We start from the raw sequence: 7,017 nt of genomic DNA on the forward strand, positions 1-7,017 counted from the left end.
CAGAGAGATCCACCTGCCTCTACCTCCCTGGTGCTGTGATTAAAGGCATGTGCCACCATGGCTCACCTTTTTATGTTTTGTTTTTTGGTTTTTTGTTTTGTTTTGTTTTTAATTTTAGGAGTATTTACACCAAAGCAATTGGCATGCGCTTCAGTTCAGGACCCCTTTTAGAGCTTGTTTGTAAACATTTGCCAGCACACCAGGGCATTGCAGTGAGTTGATCTGTAAGGAAGGTGAAGAGGAGCAGTGAAGCCACCTTGCTCAAGGTCACATGATGACAGGAAACCAGAGCTGGTTTGGCAGACAGGTCCCCTCCAACTCTGCTCCCAACTGTCCCTCAAGAACTGTGGTTAAGAACAGCTCCATCCTGGCTAATGCTGAGCAGTGTGTTTATGTCAGTTAGGAGTGAGGCCTTCATTTCCAGAGCCTGAGGAGAAATGAACAGGTGTCCACAAACATTAGACAGCTTTCTGTGAATTCGCACAGAGACTTCTGATAATAAAGGTAATTAATCTACATGTGAAACTACATTTCTCAGATAATTGTTTTTTTTTTTTAAGCGTAAGTCCCTGTATTAAACAACACAATTTTCTTACCATGTGTGCAATGATTTTGTTAATTAAATTGCTGCTAAAACAATATTTATTTTTCGCCTTAAAATCAGCTGAATATCAATGTCCAATCAATATGATGTTGCCGGGAGGCACGCTTGCTTCGAATTTGCTTCACAAATCTGCTGCAGGTAATTTACACTCAGTCAATAAGACATGTTTCAAAAGCTACTTTTCCCTCCCAACAGGCAACACTGGTCTAATTTACAATTGGATAAAAAAACTGGCAAACTATACACACCTGAGTTAAATGTAATTTGTAATAGGATTTTTTTTTTTTTTTTTTTTTTTTTTTTTTGCAGAGAAAGATTTGATTTTGTGTGCTTGCTATGCATGCAATCCTGAGCTGTTTTCTGAGAAGATTACTGGGAAACATAAATTGCTTTGTTTTTCCTTTCAGGCATAATTTTTAGTTGTTGTTCTTTGGGTGGGGAGGGGGAACCAACAGGGACAGCAAACAAAATGATCACTGTCTCTGAAACAAGCTTGCGGACGCCATGGGTAATAAGTTGGGAAGGCATTATTATTGTCTGGGCTCATTTTTAAGGGAAAAAATAATTTTTGATTCCAAGACAGATTTTCCCCCTGTTTCCTTCTATTTTGGAAGATGCAGAGAGGAAACGGGAACTGTCAGGATTTGGCTGAGTGAAACTTACAAATTAATCCCAGGGCTGGAAATCACAACAAAGGTTGAAATCTGTAATTAGTGATAGAAGCTCTAATTAACTTATTGGGAACCAAATACGGTGTGGGCGCTCTTCCTCCTCGGGTAGGTACCATTATTAGAAAATTCTCTAGGAAGCCGGCCTCTCTCGGCTCTCACCCCTCCATCTCATCCCCCTGGCTGCCAATTTGATTGGTTAAGTAGTTTGGACTGTGCAATCCTCTTTTTCTTTTGGATTGATGTGTTTATTACTTTTTGTGACAGTGGCTCCCAAGGCAGATGTTCAATAAAGGGGGAAAAAAATCTGATACAGACCCAAGTCAGGAGAGAAGCGGTGGAGACTGGAGAAAATTGGGGAAGTTCTCATAAGCATAGAGCTGTTATTGGAGATTTTGCTCGCAGCGTTTGTAGCGCTTGCGTTATTTACTCTTCAGCAGACAGAAACCTAGCGGGGAATTATTGAAAGCTGAGTTTCCTGAGTTTTAAATTGCGCTTGTTTGATGCGCATCCTGGCAGCCACACATCAACGGGAAGACTAAATTGAAGCTCCGAGCAGTGGGAGCCTTTGCTTCTCTCAGTCTCTTTCTGTGTCTCTGGGTTGCCTGGGATGAGAATGGACTTAACTGTCTGGTAATTAGCTAGTTCATTTGGTGGCCTCACCGGGCAGGGCCAGCCTGAGGAAGTTGTGAGTATGTCACCTGTCCCCAGGACACTTCAGACGCTACACTCCCTACTCACCTGTGCAGCTCTTCGAAGTGCTCCTGGCTTCTCTTCTTGAACCTTCTGCACCTGGCACTGCATCTTGTCCCAAACATACAGCTCTGCCTCAGACACCTACTTCTGAGCGGGGGACTTGGTGACAAACCCATACACGTCACTTTCTTCCAAAGCTTTTACTGTTTTCATTTGGTTTTTGTTTTGTGGTTGTGGTAACACACTTGTCTATTGCATCCTTGATGTCACTGTAACACAGTGAGTCAGGAACCTTCTAGCGACAGCACATCCAACCAATATTTCCCTTAAATGGGCTTCCAGGACATGACCTCTCAAAGGCCCCACCCTTTCTGTGAGGCAACTGCATCTCAAGGTGCCTCAAAGGCCATGCATCTCAGACTCATGGCTTCCCCAGCTGTTCTGTGTCCTGCTGAGGCTCAGCAGAGGACACTCTTAAAAGGATGACTCTGTGCTCAGCAACAGCCTGGCTTCCGAGTGCTTCATAACCTAGGCACTTTCTTGATATGCTACTTTACCAGTCTCCCAGAGGTCCAAGTAGAAAACCCTGACTTTGGCTTTTAGTTGGTATTTCTCAAATGTATCTCACCTTTAAAACAGCCATTCTACATTTATTTATTGAAAACTCTCTCTGTCTCTCTGTCTCTCTGTCTCTCTGTCTCTCTGTCTCTCTCTGTCTCTGTCTCTGTCTCTCTCTCTCTGTGTCTGTATATGAGAGAGAGAGAGAGAGAGAGAGAGAGAGAGAGAGAGAGAGAGAGAGAGAGAGAGAGAGCTGCCATTTCTGAGACTCTTCCCTATCCCCAAGATACAGGTGTGGATGCTGAGAAATGTTCATTAAATCTTGGGAGAGGCTTGCTTTTATTTGTTTGTTTGTTTTGAGACAAAGTCTTACCACATAGCCCAGGCTGACTTTGAGCTACAGAATTCTCACCTGTCTCTTGAGGAGCTGGGACTTCAGGCATGTGATACCACACCTAGTTTGATGTCTTTCAGTGCCTTAAATTCCATCAGTCTGAGAGTAGCATCCTTGGTTCCCAAAAATGCCTAGTCCTAAGAGCAAAGGATGCTGGTAAAGCATAAGATTTTGAAGCACCGAGTGCCCATCCAACATGAAATTCCCCTAAGCCACTTGTCCTGACTGTGTACTGCAACTTCGGTGTGTCTTCTAAGGGGACAGGAGGTGGCGGGCTGTGTTAGGTATCTGTCACCCCCCGGAAAGCAACCCTGAACATTTGGGGCTGACTAATAATAGCTTTTTAAGAACACACAGTGATTTGAAATTTCAGAGAGGTCAAAACAGGGATCATGGAGATTTCCACCAAGAACAATCATAGATTAAAATTACCACCCATGTCATTCTTTTTCTGCCCAATGCAAAAGACATGGCTGCCTATGGCTAGTGTGTGAAATGCAGTTGTGAATGGAGATGCCGGGCACCTGCTACCTCTTGTTAGGAAGGACTAAGGATGCAAATCTTTGCAGACCTCCTTTTGCACCAAGTAGCATGGGAGCTCTAGAGTGGCTGGAAAGCCATTGGAGGCAGGCCCTTCTTCTTAGTAGGCTTGGAGTCTAACCTGGGGAAGTAGTGGACTGAACTATGTCCTTCCAATTCATGTGTTGAAATCTTAACTCCAAGTGCCTCAGTGTCCCCACACCTGGACAAGTGCCTCAGTGTCCCCACACCTGGACAAGTGCCTCAGTGTCCCCACACCTGGACAAGTGCCTCAGTGTCCACACACCTGGACAAGTGCCTCAGTGTCCACACACCTGGACAAGTGCCTCAGTGTCCACACACCTGGACAAGTGCCTCAGTATACCCATACCTGGACAGTGCCTCAGTGTACCCATACCTGGACAAGTGCCTCAGTGTACCCATACCTGGACAAGAATTCCATAGCAAAGGAGGAGTCAGTCTTCAGGTAGTGCCTGTCCAATGTCACCAATGTCTATCCTAAGAAGGGGACATCTAGACATCAAATATGGTTGCACCAAGAGAGCATATAGGGACACTTTGGGAAGCTGGACATCTGCAAATGAGGAGAAAGACCTTTGCTCTAGTTTGGGTCTTAAATGTACCCTAAAGGCCCACAAGCTAAAGGCCTGGCTCCCAGTCCATGACAGTATTGAGTGGGGAGGGAACTTTGAAGAGGCAGGACATAGTGGAAGGTTTTAAATCACTGAGGACAAGCCCTTGAAGGCAATTGTGAGAATTCCTTGCTCCTTGACTTCTATGGGGTAGGGTAACCAGCTTATGATCAGGAGCTAACACTCAGCTCTCTGCCACGATGTACTTACAGTTTTGCCTGAAAGCAACAGGGCCCATAATCCATAGACAATGATCCCATGCTGTAGACAAAGGGGTCCACTTTTAAAAATGGATCACCTCAGGTATCTCTACATGATGGAAACTGATTAATGCATCCTTAGAAGCCAGTCCTGATGACACCTTGATCTTGGGCCTGCAGCCTACAATCTCATGAGAAAATAATTCCCTGTTGTTCAAGCTGTTCGTCTAGGATGTTTCCTGTGGAGGCCTGAGCAATCTCCCATAGCAGGTATACACTAGGTATAGTTAAACATCATCCTTTGAGGGAGAACTTGCAAGCACAGACTACCAGGAGGAGAGAAAAGGAAGAAGGCCCTCAAAGGGAGGGAGGGACATTCTCCATCTCTTCCCATTTTCTCCCTCAGTCTCCTGCCTCTCCCAACCTTGTTCTCATCAAGAGATACTAAGTAGGAGACTTGGTCTGAAGAACTTCAGACCGAGCCAGAGAAGTAGAGTTTGCTACTGGTTATTGATAATAGAGACATTTGACCCTACATCACAGTGTTTTGAGTCCTCCTCTTCCTCTCCCCTCCTCTTCCTCTTCTTCTTTTCCAAATAATTTATTTTGAGGCAGGATCTCTCTATGTAGCCCAGACTGGCCAGGAACTCCCGATCCTCATACATCTTCTTCCTGATACTAGGATTATAGAGCTGGCTTTAACTTGGACCCATAAAATGTTCTCAGTTATTTCCAACTTCCATGCCTGTCCACAGACCTATACAGACTGGTGCTGATTCCATTAGAGGAAAAGCAATGGACAGGGGATATGAGGATCCCTGGATACTTGCTTCAAAGAATTAAAAAAAAAAAGAACAAGAAAATTCAAGAAAACACCTTAGGGTCAGATGATTATTGATGGCAGGAGTGTTTGGTTGGGAAGATTCTAAATAGCATTAAAATAAAAAAAAAAGATTTAACAAAAAGAAGGAGGAGAAAGAGGAGGAGGAGGAGGAGGAGGAAGAGGAGGAAGAGGAGGAGGAAGAACAGGAGAAGAAAGAAAAGAAAGAGAAGAAGAAGAGGAAGAAAAGAAGAAGAAGAAGAAGAAGAAGAAGAAGAAGAAGAAGAAGAAGAAGAAGAAGAAGAAGAAGAAGAAGAAGAAGAAGAAGAAGAAGAAGGGAACCCTCTTGGATGTCTGCATCAAATAAATCTACTAAGACAGAGTGAAAAATATTGGATTTATTTTTACAAGTTAGCTGTGACCTTCCCAACCTTTTGATGGATTCACTTCGCACAGTTCCTCTTAAGGGCCTTAGGGTTATGACTAACTCATAAAAATAAATCCAATATTTCCCCCTTAGCCATGTCATAGCCAATGTAGGAATTCAGATGATGGGGCAGGGGAGGAGAGTTTTCATTTTCTTTGACCTCCATTATGAGAGGCACGAGCCCCCAGCCCTGCCAGGGCTTCCTGCTTCCCCCCTCCCCTATCTATGTACAAAGCAAGAGAAACAATGTACCCATGTTGAGGCCAAGCCCGGGGCAGGGCATGGAGGAGCAAGGCGACTGGACAAGCCCCCCCACCCCATGCCTGGAGAGACACCTGGGTTTCCTGGCCTTGGAAGAGCCCAACAGTGAGAGGCTCACTCTGTCTGAGGAGAGAGTGTCCCCCAGCTGAGGGAATGAGTTTCCATGGAATCTTCTAGGCTGTGCCTTTATTAGCCAAGACCTGCCCACTGCTTGGGCCAGAAACTCCATTTCTGTCATTCTCAGGGACATGGCAGTCATTAAACCCAATGTCTCCTGACCATCGGTGGTACCCGAGGCGTGAGAAGGCACTGAGCTGACAGGGATATACAAACCAGACACGGTCCCTGTCTCAGGTGCCTGTGGGCCAGTGTGAAACCCAGCCTCTGCAGCCCTAGGTAGCCACAGCCAGTTGAGACTCATAGAGAATAACTGAGTTCCAGTGAAAGCAGATGCTGGCAAGTCCCTGGGAAGACAGTCCATGAGGATTTCCTGGAGGAAGTAATGGTGGAGCTGAGCAATAGTTAGGGACTATCTCAAAAATGTCCTCCTCTGTTTCTTTCTCTTCACTACCCATGTGTCTGTATTTTATGTTGATTAATTCCTCAAATGTGCTAGGCAGCCATTTCTCTGCATCTCCCTCAGTATGTCTTCACGCAACCTTCCCTGCCCACAGTTGGTGCTCAGGAGGTGTTTATTGTGGGTAAGCCTCAAAGGTCCCTGAGGCCTCTGCCTATATTTTTGATGGCTTAGAATTATCCCTTTGGGGCCTCTAAGGAGTATTTGAAGAGCATATAACAAAATATGTTTAAGACAAAACTGGCCTCTTTAGCCACTTTGAAGTGTACAGTTAGAGACAGTGGCTGCAACTGCAGTACTGTGTACCAATGATCCTATTTAGTGGATTGAATATGGTAATGGACAGGATGTCACTTTTGACATCAGACCAGCATTCTCTGGTTGTTCATCTTTCCTTTCTTTGAGGGCATCTACTTACTAGTGGCCAGCTGACCCATTACAGGCTCAGAGCCAGGAGCAGCAACTGCCAGTGGAGAAGGCCTGTGAGTGACCCATAGCCACCTGGGAGACTTTGGTAGTAGTTCCTCGATAGGTGTAGCCACCAGCTTTGCAGACAACATGGAGTCTAGGACCCACCTGAGCCAACCTGGGACACCAGACCTACAGAAACAGGTGGCCTATGGCCTTGTCTCTGCTTCAG

The sequence above is a fragment of the Mastomys coucha genome, unplaced genomic scaffold, assembly GCF_008632895.1.
Source record: "Mastomys coucha isolate ucsf_1 unplaced genomic scaffold, UCSF_Mcou_1 pScaffold22, whole genome shotgun sequence".
Taxonomy (NCBI): domain Eukaryota; kingdom Metazoa; phylum Chordata; class Mammalia; order Rodentia; family Muridae; genus Mastomys; species Mastomys coucha.